The 12,446-nt window shown below is 42.0% G+C and overlaps 1 non-coding gene across 1 annotated transcript; it reads left to right on the top strand.

Moving 5' to 3' along the window:
* The first annotated feature begins 7,750 nt into the window (after positions 1–7,750).
* Positions 7,751–7,854, top strand: LOC135268598 (small nucleolar RNA U13). The gene has a single exon (XR_010336902.1). It is a non-coding gene; the product is annotated as a small nucleolar RNA U13 (small nucleolar RNA).
* Positions 7,855–12,446: the final 4,592 nt, after the last annotated feature.

The raw sequence follows: 12,446 nt of genomic DNA, 5'->3' as shown, positions 1-12,446 counted from the left end.
TCAAGAGGTCACCTAGTACAATCCAACCCAAGACAAGATTACCTGTTAACTACTCAAGCCAGATCAGTATCTAACTCTTCCTAAAGATTATCAAGAACATTCAGAATCTTGTTCACATGTAAAAAACACAATTGCAAATTCTTTTATGTTAGGTTGGTGCAAAAGTAATTGCGGATTTCTGCCTGGGTGACAGAGCAAGACTGTCTTAAAAAAAAAAAAAGAAAGTGGCTGGGCACGGTGGCTCAAGCCTGTAATCCCAGCACTTTGGGAGGCCGAGGCGGGTGGATCACGAGGTCAAGAGATCGAGACTATCCTGGTCAACATGATGAAACCCCGTCTCTACTAATACAAAAAATTAGCTGGGCATGGTGGAGCACGCCTGTAATCCCAGCTACTCAGGAGGCTGAGGCAGGAGAATTGCCTGAACCCAGGAGGCGGAGGTTGCGGTGAGCCGAGATCGCGCCATTGCACTCCAGCCTGCCTGGGTAACAAGAGCGAAACTCCGTCTCAAAAAAAAAAAGAAAGTAATAGTCCCAATTCTGATCCATTTTAGACTGTGTGACTTAGGCACAAATTCGATAGTAAAATGGGATTAACACTATGACCACGTAAGGATTTTTATTAGGATAAACTGAGGACACACCTGGGCCATGGTGAGATCCCCCGTAAACAATAACTGTTTTTACTGATGAGAAAACTGAGGCACAGAGAGGTCGAGTCCCTTGCCCAAGGTCACACAGCTCTAAAGTGGCAAAGCCCAGTTCTAGAGTCCGTGCTCTTACCCACAAGGGGATATAAGACACACATTATAGTCATAGTTCACCTAATAACTGCGCACTTAGGTGACTCATTTAACCCCTGTGGGAAAAGAAAACGAAGAATTAGAAAACATAACAAAAACTACATGACAGAGTCCTTCCAGTGTGCCAGGTATTGAGCTAAGTGCTTACATGCATGATCTCACTGTCTCCTAAGTGTAGGGTGATACAGGAAATGGCTTCAGGTAGTTGATGGCTTAGTGGTACATGGGCTAGGCGGAAATCAAATTGCATCACATATTGGGAAAGCTGCTCCTGCTTCAAACCTCTGACTCCTAATTACGTCTGACAGAGAGTCTCCCTTTGTTGCAGGTCCTGAATGACTTCCTAACATCGACTTATTTCCTTTTGTTATAAAAGGAGAGCAGGCCTTAGGCTTAACACTTTAATTTTCATTGCACCTTCAATTTAGGGCAAGTAGTTTTGCACTTATAACAGTGATATAAAATTTCCTTTTAAAATACTTATTGAAGTTTAAAAAGTGAGCAAAAGGAAAACACCAAGAGGATAACAGTATAGGTCCTATACGGATTTGGCAAATGTTATGACTAAGGAAGTTTGGAAAATACTACATTACCTTTCAAAAACTCAGTAAGGTAAGTACTATTTTCCATTTGTAGGTAGGAGATCTGGAATTTGGGAAAGTTCAGTGACCTTCCCAAGGCCACTCTACAGGAAGTTGAGGAGCTGAGCTTCAAACCTGTAAGTGTCTGCTTCCAAAATCAGTGCCCTTGACTATGCATTGCCTCCTTAAGATGATGACTATGTATATTTCCCGCCAGGACTAACACTCTAGACTCTGTGTATACATCATGATCTGAAAAAATAGTTATCAAGGTGTGATCCTTTATCTGGGTAAAGGTATTTTCAGCAAATACTAACATGTCGTTTGTGTCTTTCAGTCTCTTTTGCTCACCAGTATATGGGGTTTTCCAGGAGCTACGTGATATGTGATATTACAACACGTTGAGTACAAAACCACATATGTGAATCCAACTGTCTTCTCTTATGCTGGACATTAAAAAGACTTGCAGAAACATACATGATGCCATTATTCTAAGTGAATCTTTTTTGTTTATTTGCTTTAGAAAACATAGGTTTTTTTGTTTGTTTGTTTGTTTTTTTCTTTTTTTGAGACGGAGTTTCACTCTTGTTACCCAAGCTGGAGTGCAATGGCGCTATCTCGGCTCACCACCACCTCCGCCTCCTGGGTTCAAGCAATTCTCCTGCCTTAGCCTCCTGAGTAGCTGGGACTACAGGCATGCACCACCATACCCAGCTAATTTTTGTATTTTTAGTAGAGACGGGGTTTCACCGTGTTGACCAGGATGGTCTCGATCTCTTGACCTCGTGATCCACCCGCCTCGGCCTCCCAAAGTGCTGGGATTATAGGTGTGAGCCACCGCGCCCGGCCTGAAAACATAGGTTTTTTAAAGTAATTCTTGTTAACATGTCATGGGTTTATTGTTATTTTTAAATTAACTGGTAAATACTTTAAAGATTTATCCATCTTAATTTCTAAAACAATAAACATCAATACACATAGCCCACATAAACAAGTTTTTTGGGGTCGTCAAGAATATAAGGGGGATTGGGTATGGTGGTCACTCCTATAATGCTAATGCTTCGGGAGGCCAAGGCAGGAGGATAGCCTGAGCCCAGGAATTCAAAATCAGCCTGGGCAACATGGCAAAACCCTGTTTCTACCAAAAGTACAAAAATTAGCTGGGCATGGTAGCACACGCCTGTGGTCCCAGCTACTGGGGAGGATGAGGTGAGAGGATCATTAGAGCCTAGGATGTCAAGGCTGAGTGAACCATGATCACATCATTGCACTCCAGCATGAGTGACAGAGCAAGACCCTGTCCCAAATAAATAAATAAATAAAGTAAAAGGAATGTAAAGGGGTCTTGGGTACAAAGTTGCAGTTAGGAGAAATAAATGATAAGTATTTAAGATGATAGACATGTTAATTAGCTTACTTTAGTGATTCCACGTTATATACCTATATCATAACATAACCCATCATTATATACAATTATAATTTGTCAAATAAAGCTATTTTATAATTTAAAAGAAAAAAAGAATTTAAAAGAAAAGAAAAAAGTGTAAAAACATCTTAAGATGGCTACGTGGTAGAATAATATTTTTAATAATTAATGGTAACTCTTCTCTCAGTATTTCCACCCTTCTTTTTCTCCCCAACTCCCTTCTATTCGAGCAGGTAATCCTTGCATCACATTAGAGCACGTGATTTATTGCTTTAGAGGAGGAACATTACCAAGTGGAAAGCAGAAATGGTTTCTAGCTTTTTTGTTTCCCAAAAGCCTAAACCTATTAAGTAAATTATGCCAAGTGCTTTGAGGCAGTAATAACAAAATGGAGCAAGTGCCACTGAGAAAAAATAGCAGCAGTGAGAGGAGGGCAGCTTTCCCAGGACTAGAAAAATATTTCTAACTTCCTGAGAGTGGGTGTAGGGAAGAACAAAGACAGGAGGGAGATTAGGGGATCAAAAAAGAGAGGGCTGGGCTGAAGAGGCCAAAAGACAGAAACCAGGCACATCTCAGCTACAGCGGGCCATCTTCCAGAGTCCAGGAGCCATCTGGGAGCTGGTTACTGCTGTTGCCTAAATCCAGAGTCTCTGAGAGCCAGCTATCCCTTCTCCATGCTCATGACTGTCTGCAGGAGTAACACCATTTGCTTTATGCAACCTAAACAACTTCACCTTCAAAATATCCTTAGCCTGTCAGAAGCCTGAGGAAGAGTAGCTGGGGTCCTGGATACCCAGAAGTTTGGTGAAAGTCAAGTGGGGATCAAGTCTAGCAGGAGAGTCTGCCTGGAATAAACTGCAGGTCCACCCTGAGCTGGAAGAGCAGTTCAACACACCAGAATATTAGGATCACCAGACAGCCCTGTTGGGAGTCTACAGCAAATAAGGGCCTATGCTGTGTTCTAATAGAAGTGCAAACTGATTGTATAATACTTGATTGAGGTCAGCCTACAAGTGAGTTTTCTTGGTCCAGTCCAGGGGATTTGCTTTGGTTGGTTGTTCTCATCAGAGTGCTTTTGTGAAGAGAAAACGCTGCAGGCCCACTGTCTTTCTTCACATCTAGCCCCTTCACTCATTAACATTCCTGCCTGGCCCCTGAGGACATCTGAGTTTTCTGAGCCCTCCTATGAAAAGTGCTTGATCTACCATAGAGGATTCCTTGAGATGAAACCCTGACACTATACAAAATCACAAATATGTGCATTTTTCTGAGGAGCAAGTCTTAGAGTTCATCAACTACTCAAGGGAGTATCTGATACTTGGGTTGAAATCCTGGCTGCTGTTCACTAGCTGTGTCACCTTGAGCATGTCACTTAACCTGTCTATGCCTCCATTGAAACAGGGATAGTTATTTATTTATGTATTTACTTTTTTATTCATAAACAGAGTGTCACTCTATCATCCATATCATCCAGGCTGGAGTGCAGTGGCACAATCAGCTCACTGCAGTCTCAAACTCCTGGGCTCAAGTGATCTTCCCGTCTGGGCCTCCCAAGTAACTGGAACTGCAGGCACATGCCACCATGCCTAGCTAATTTTTTAATTTTTTGTAGAAACAGGGTCACACTATATTCCCCAGGTGGGATTCGAACTCCTAGCCTCAAGCAATCATCCTGCCTTGGCCTCCCAAACAGCAATGCTAATGGTATCTAACTCTAAGGGCTGATACGAGGAGCAAATGAGCTAGTATATGTGGAGGGCTTTGAATGACCAACTCTACCTAAGTGTTGGCTATCTTTATTATAGAGGACATAGACCACAGAGTGAGTGGGAAGCCTGTGTCTAAGGGAAGTCCAGTGTAGAGAGGAGAGTGAGGACACCTTTGTTAAGCCCAGCCCATCTTCAGGACATAGCTCACACAACCTTCAGAGCTTGCTTATTCAGCAACGGGTCCTGGATAAACCTCACGCTGGAAATGGGCAACGAGGCTGCGCTGCCTGTGGCCAGATGTGTGCTAGCTGCTAGGCTATTAGTGCACTTCCTGTTCTAAGAAAGACAAGGATCTGAAGGTGGCAGTCAGAGGGGGCCTGGAGCCATGATCTTGGAGACCACAATTCTGCCCTAGAAGCCAGTGTGTCCTAAGTTCTGGGCTGTAGTCACCAAGCTGGCCTGGAGCAAGAAGTATAGCAGAATCAGAAGGCAGAAACTGAAAACCTGCTCCTCTGCTTTCTAACAGTGTTTTTGATCAACTTAATAAACTAAGCCATCATTTCCTCTTTTGTCAAATTGAGCAATAATATATGCACTTTGGTTAAATAATTAATGTATGCAAAGCACTTAGCATGTACATAGTGAGTGGTCAATAAACAGAGCCATTACTATGGTAACACTGCAGTACTGACATCGGGCTGACAGGGAGCTGAGTGGCAACTGATCAGATGGGGGAATCCTAGAAGAACAAGTTGAAGGACTAGTATAGTGAAGGTGTGTTTGGTCCATTGTGCAATTTTTTGCTTCGGCTTCCCTCAAAGCTGGGAATCACAGATTTCTTGGGGTTTATTTGGGCTTCTTAGGAACAAGGAGAGAGGAAAATAAAGATCAGAATATTCTTTCAAAACAATCTCCTCCCTCCCCACCCTAATATTCCTATGGAGAGAAATTGTGATACTGCTTATCTGAACAGAAATCCAATCAAACTAGCTTAAGGATACAGAACCTTCTCACAGGCGCGGAGAAAAGACGTGATCAAGGACACAAGCCCTTATGTCTTCTGCTTCCGTATCCCTGTTTCTTTTCATTCTGCAGACCTACTTTCTCTTCTTTATCATGCACATGATAAAAAAATGGTTGACCCAGACAGCACTGCATGATTTCCTGGCTTAAATGCAGCAAACTAGAGGTGCCCTATTCTCCAACCCAGATTCCTAGGAGAGTAAATTTATTGGCCCAGCTCCTGTCACATACCTGCCCCGATACTCTCAACCAAATGTGCATATATATGGGATGGGAGGATTAAACAGATTGAGTAGTACAGACACATAATTTCAAACAATTTGTAGAAGAAGAAAACCAAATGGCTAACAAACACTTGAAAAGATACTCATCTTCACTAATATTCAAAGACATGCAAATTAGCACAATAATGTGAGGTACAAATTTTTTTTGAACTCTCAGATTGGCAACAATGAAAAATAAAGGTAATTGAAGGAAGCTTGCTAAGAGAGGAAGGTGACATGATTTTTGGTGTACTATTGGGCATTATGTTTTAGTATTTTAAATGTGCATAAGCTTTAAACCGGTTATTTTATATACATGAATTTATCCTAAGGAAATAATCAGAACATGCACTGGCATATATGTACATATATGTTTATTGCAGTATTTTAGTATTTAAGAAAAACTTAGAACGTTATACATGCCCTTCAGTGGAGGGTAGAGATTATGGTAGAAAAGAATACTGAGGCCGGGCGTGGTGGCTCATCCCTATAATCCCAGCACTTTGGGAGGCTGAGGTGGGTGGATCACGAGGTCAAGAGATCGAGACCGTCCTGGTCAACAAGGTGAAACCCTGTCTCTACAAAAAATACAAAAATTAGCTGGGCATGGTGGTGCGTGCCTGTAATCCCAGCTACTTGGGAGGCTGAGGCAGGAGAATTGCTTGAACCCAGGAGGCAGAGGTTGCGGTGAGCCGAGATCTCACCATTCTAGTCTGGGTAACAAGAGCGAAATCCCGTCTCAAAAAAAAAAAAAAAAAAAGAATACTGAGAGACTATTATAAAAATTATCAAGAACGAAGGCTGGGTGTGGTGGCTTATACCTGTAATCCCGGCACTTTGGGAGGCCAAGGCAGGTGGATCACCTGAGGTTGGCAGTTGGAGAGTGGCCTGACCAACATGGAGAAACCCTGTCTCTACTAAAAATACAAAATTAGCTGGTGTGGTGGCGCATGCCTGTAATCCCAGCTACTGGGGAGGCTGAGGCAGGAGAATCACTTGAACCCAGGAGACGGAGGTTTTGGTGAGCTGAGATTGTGCCATTACACTCCAGCCTGGGCAACAAGAACAAAACTCTGTCTCAAAAACATATATATATATATATATATATATATATATATTTGAAGAATGAGATGGATCAGTATGCAAGATGTATATGACAAGTTGTAGAGAAAAAAAAACAAAGCCAGGCACAGTAACTCATGCCTGTAATCCCAGCACTTTGGGAGATAGAGGCAAGTGGATCACTTGAGGTCAGGAGTTTGAGATCAGCCTGCGTAACATGGTGAAACCCTGTCTCTACTAAAAATCCAAAAATTAGCCAGGCATGCTGGCACACACCTGTAGACCCAGCTACTTGGGAGGCTGAGGCATGAGAATTGCTTGAACCCAAGAGGCAGAGGTTGCAGTGAGCCAAGATTGTGCTACTACACTCCAGCCTGAGTGACAGAGAGAGACTCTGTCTCAGAAAAAAAAAAAGCAGCCGAGCACGGTGGCTCACACCTGTAATCCCAGCACTTCAGGAGGCTGAGGCTGGAGGATCATGAGGTCAAGATATCGAGACCATCCTGGCCAACATGGTGAAACCCCATCTCTACTAAAAATACAAAAATTAGCTGGGCATGGTGGCGTGTGCGTGTAGTCCCAGCTACTCGGGAGGCTGAGGCAGGAGAATTGCTTGAACCCAGGAGGCGGAGGTTGTGGTGAGCCTAGATTGCGCCACTGCACTCCAGCCTGGTGCCTGGCGACAGAGCAAGACTCTGTCTCAAAAAAAAAAAAAAAAGCAAGGCATAGAAAATAGTGGATAATATGATCCATTTTTGTTAAATATATAGAGTATATATTACGTAATATAAAAAGTATATTTGGAGCACATACATATATGTATACACACACATATATATATTTGCATGTGTGTGTTTAATATGCATCTGAAAGAATACATATAGATCCTTTTGTGGTTCACGAACATGACGATTGGGTAATCATGCACAGGCGTGCGATGTGCCACCCTCGAACCTCATTACAGCATCAGCATATTACCCATCTGATAAGAAAAAAAATATACAACTAATAATTGTGGCCTCTGGGAATGGAATTATGGGAATTTTTCACTTTCTGCTTTATCCTTTTCATATTGTTGAATTTTTTTTTTTTTAGATGGAGTTTTGCTCTTGTTGCACAGGCTGGAGGGCAATGGTGAAATCTCAGCTCACTGCAACTTCTGCTTCCTGAGTTCAAGCAATTCTCCTGCCTCAGTTTCCCAAGTAGCTGGGATTACAGGCGTGCACCACCACATCTGGCTAGTTTTTTGTATTTAGTAGAGATAGAGTTTCACCATGTTGGTCAGGCTGGTCTGGAACTCCTCAGTTGATCCACCTGCTTTGGCTTCCCAAAGTGCTGGGATTATAGGTGTGTGCCACCGCACCCAACTGAGTTTTTTTTTTTTTAAGCATGAATTACTTTTATTTATTTATTTATTTATTTTCTTTCTTTATTTTTTTTAAAGACGGGGTTTCACCACGTTGGTCAGGCTGGTCTTGAACTCCCGACCTCAGGACCTCCAAAGTGCTTGGATTACAGGCATGAGCCACCACACCTGGCCATGAATTGCTTTTATAATCAGAAGAAAAAGCAGTAAGATATTCCATCTGGGGGGAAAAAAGAGTACAGATTTTATATGTCAAAGGAAAATGTCTACTATTTTAAAATTAAAGAAGGAAAACAAAAATTCCAATATTTTCCCAGTAACAATCAGGTCTAGCAGGTGGCAATAAAGTCTGCCCTGCCCAGGGCCTGGGGCCATTAGGAGGAGCTCTCTAGGATCGACAAGAAAAAAGTCAGCTTCTCCTAGCACCACAGAGTACATAGGGCTATCCTTTTTTTTTTCTTGCTCTATTACCCATGCTAGAGGGCAGTGGCATGATCATAGCTCACTGCAACCTTAAATTACTGGGCTGAAGCAATCCTCCTGCTTCAGCCTTCCAAGTGGCTGGAACTAGGATTCATGCCACCATGCCCAGCTAATTTTTAAAACTTTTTTGTAGAGGTGAGGGAGTGTCTCACTCTATTGCTCATGCTGCTCTAACTCTTGGTCTGAAGTGATCCTCCTGCCTCAGCCTCCCGACATGCTGAGATTACAGGCATGATCCACTATGCCTGGCCTAAGGACGATCCTATTTGAAGAAGTTGGATTACCTGCAACTCAAGGACCTTTCTCTTCTACTATAAATGAATTAATGTACTCAATTAAATCGAATTTAACTCTTCAGCTCTAGGCCAGAAATAAGATTTTTACATTTATATATGAAAAGAAGAGGAGGCAAATGATGAGAGATGAGGTACGCAACCCAGTGAGGGCTTGGATATAGGAAGACCTAGAGGCCCAGCTGGGAAATTGGAGGTGGATTGGGGTAATTCCAGAGACATATTTACTTGCTATCAAACATAGGTTTGTGTGGGTGCTCAGATTTATTTATTTATTTATTTTGAGACAGAGTCTCACTCTGTTGCCCGGGCTGGTGTGCTGTGGCACCATCTCGGCTCCGTGCAATCTTCACTTCCCGGGTTCAAGTGATTCTCCTGCCTCAGTCTCCCGGGTAGCTGGCACTACAGGTGTGTGCCACCACACCCAGCTAATTTTTGTATTTTTAGTAGAGACTGAGTTTCACTATGTTGGCTAGGCTGGTCTTGAACTCCTGACATTGTGATCCTCCCACCTTGGCCTCTCAAAGTGCTGGGATTACAGGTGTGAGCCACCACACCCAGCTGGGTACTCAGATTTTTTAAAGGAACTTGAGTAGGTTGAGAAATTAAGATCCTCACCAGGATAATTTTTATTTTTCTAAGTGTTTCCCTTTAGATCCTTCCTTTCTTTATAGGAACATACTAAATGTTCAATGCCACAGTGGATTTCAATGGGGAAAAATTAACCTTGCTTTGTAGGCAACTTTACAGGAATGCCTCAGTTTCATACACTGCAGGATAGCGGTATTAATTTGCAATAGATAGAAATAAATTTCAATTAACATAGTCTTTTTTCTTTATTCACAGTGGGCAGTTCACCAATAATGCATTTTAGAGCATTGCTCACCATCAGCATTAGAACGGAGTGAATCTTCTGTTGAAATGCAGGCATCTATTCAACACACTACTTTTTCAAGCCTTTAATACCTTGACAGGCAAACCTTAGAGCAAGGTCTGTTTTCCTCCTCCTTTAGAATTCCCCTCTAAGCAAGAAACATTTGCTAAACGCCTAGCGGGGGACTTCAACATTGTTAGCACTTGTTAGCAGCCTTCCAAAAATGTTTACAGGAATGGTAATGTTGGTAATATCACACCACCGGACTTACTGCAAAGACAATTTTTTCAATGTTTGTTCATAAAAACTTGCCATATTGTTGATATTAGAGTTGGTCATTACTTACATTATGAAATTTCTAAAATGAAAATAGCAGTAATAGATCTTGAGAGCTGGGAGGTCATTTTGTTCAGGTTATATGTTAAGGACACGAGTCTTTGGAAGACTAGGAAAGTTGTCTATCGTTTTATGACTAAGAAATGGCAGATATTTTTTTCTCTCCAAACCCCATGCTTTTTTCTTTTTCTTTTTCTTCTTTAATCACAACCACGCATGCCTCTCTCAGCCCCATATCTGCTTCAGAGATGTCAAACATTCCCTCTTCCCTATCCACATGCTGCCTTGGAGACTTTGCCCCACTCCTAACTTAAAAGGGAGAGTACTACCTGCCATGTAACTGTGCCCCACCAGTTTCAGTTACTGACCCAGGAATAGACATCTGACTCAAGCCAGGTTGCTTGAATTCTCTCCCAGGAATTTGGAATAGGGACAAAGAGGCTGAGTCATTTAGCTGTGTGGAGCCAAGCTGCAAGGTCATGCCCATTGGCCTGCCACAGCAGGCCAAAACCTCATGCTAGCCACAGTGAAGAGAAGCTGAGAAACCATGAGTCAGCAGAAAAAGCCAGTCTACGAACAAAAGAGCACAAAGATGGGGCAGACACATGCCCAGAGTCAAATAGAGAGGCTGTGTACCTTGGAAGGCACAGGAGAGAGAGAGAGAGAGAAATAAAATCTGCATAATCCCCTTCTTGGTCCTATAATGCCCAGCAGCTGTATCTCCAGCACTGGCTTATTGTGACCCCATAGTAACCTCTGCCTTTCAATCAACCCCTTTTTATTTGAGCTAAGTGGAATTCTGTTCCTTGTATGCAAATTCTTCCTAAGACACTTCACAATTCATATTGAATATATTTTGGGGCGGAAAGACTGTTCTGCTCTTTATGACGATTATGGAAATTGAGGTTTTATCTCAAAACCCACAACAGGCTGAGCAGCTTTCTGCATTCTCGCCACTAATTATCCAGACTCTGGAGACTGAGTTTTCAAGGTGAGTGGTTTTCAGAACTTCAGATGGGAGCCAGCCCCATTCGAGGTCTTTCCCCAAGGATATCTTAGAGATATTCAGCTCAGGAAGAAAGATCTTATTGTAGAATGTAGCTGCCACCTTGGGAACATATGTCAGGACTTCCTAAAGTCTTTTTGCTTAAAGTTTCCAAGAAAATGTGGAGCCTGATTTCTTATAAAGCCACTTTTCCTTTAAAAGTACTTGCAAAATCTCTACAGGTCCAAGGTCTGTGAAGAGCTCAGGTACTATTTCTGTGCTAATCTCTATAGAATAACAGAAAGAACTCATTAAAAAAATTCTACTTGCCTTTCTCAAATTATTAGAACTAATCCTAGTATGAAATGATGGAGAAATGGTTGCGTAAATTAGAGTTCATCAGCTGGTGGAATACCATGCAAGTGTTAAAAGGGATAACTGACAAGATTAAACAACATGGAAAGACGTTTTAGATTCAATGAATGAGGAAAAAGGTAGAATACAAAATTGTAAGTATCAACCATGTGAAAATGGGTTTACAGAAGGACATTTTTCTTGGTAATCTTTAACAAGGTAATTGAGGTAGCCACGACCAACTCATAGATCTTGGTACATAAGGTAAAATCTATTGAACATTTCTGCCTTAGATAATTTTGGCTAAGGTAATGTCACTGTCCTAGTTCAGTCCTAGAATTTCTTCCTATATTGGTCTGATTCTGTGCCTTGTGCTGATCTACTTTTGTGCTGGTCCATAGCACTCCCAACTGATGGGACCTACTGATGATAGAGTTCTCAGTCCTTCCGTCTGTGGTTACTTAGTCTGGTATGGAGATCTTTTGCTTGGCACCACACAAATTTTAAGAACTGCATTTAAATTGCTTTCATTTTTTTTTTCCTGCCTACTCTTTTCCAAATCTGTGTCAAGGTGGAGATATGACTGTCTTCCAGTATGCTAATAACGTCTGTAAAGTTTCTGGGAAAGCCTGCCAAAGCTAAGGTGAGAGGGAGAGACCTTGAATCTCTCCTTGCATTTGGTGGAAAAAAAAAATCATAGATTGATTGCTTCCTGCAAGACTTTCTTTTGTTACAGAAAAATCCTTTTATGGTTGTTTTCTGTTCCAATCATGAACAGAAGTCTCCTTGTAAACACTGGCCTCCTGCTGCTTTGCAAGGGTTTGCCGGCCTAATCATCTTATGCCTGTCCTAGTAGACACTTTTTCATGTTTGTGGCTTCTTATCATCT

This window comes from Aotus nancymaae, unplaced genomic scaffold (assembly GCF_030222135.1).
Source record: "Aotus nancymaae isolate 86718 unplaced genomic scaffold, 86718_ANA_hifiasm-v0.15.2.pri h1tg000040l, whole genome shotgun sequence".
NCBI classification, from domain to species: Eukaryota; Metazoa; Chordata; class Mammalia; order Primates; family Aotidae; genus Aotus; species Aotus nancymaae.
The sequence above is the reverse complement of the archived record's forward strand: the minus strand, read 5'-3'. Positions and strand labels throughout refer to the sequence as shown.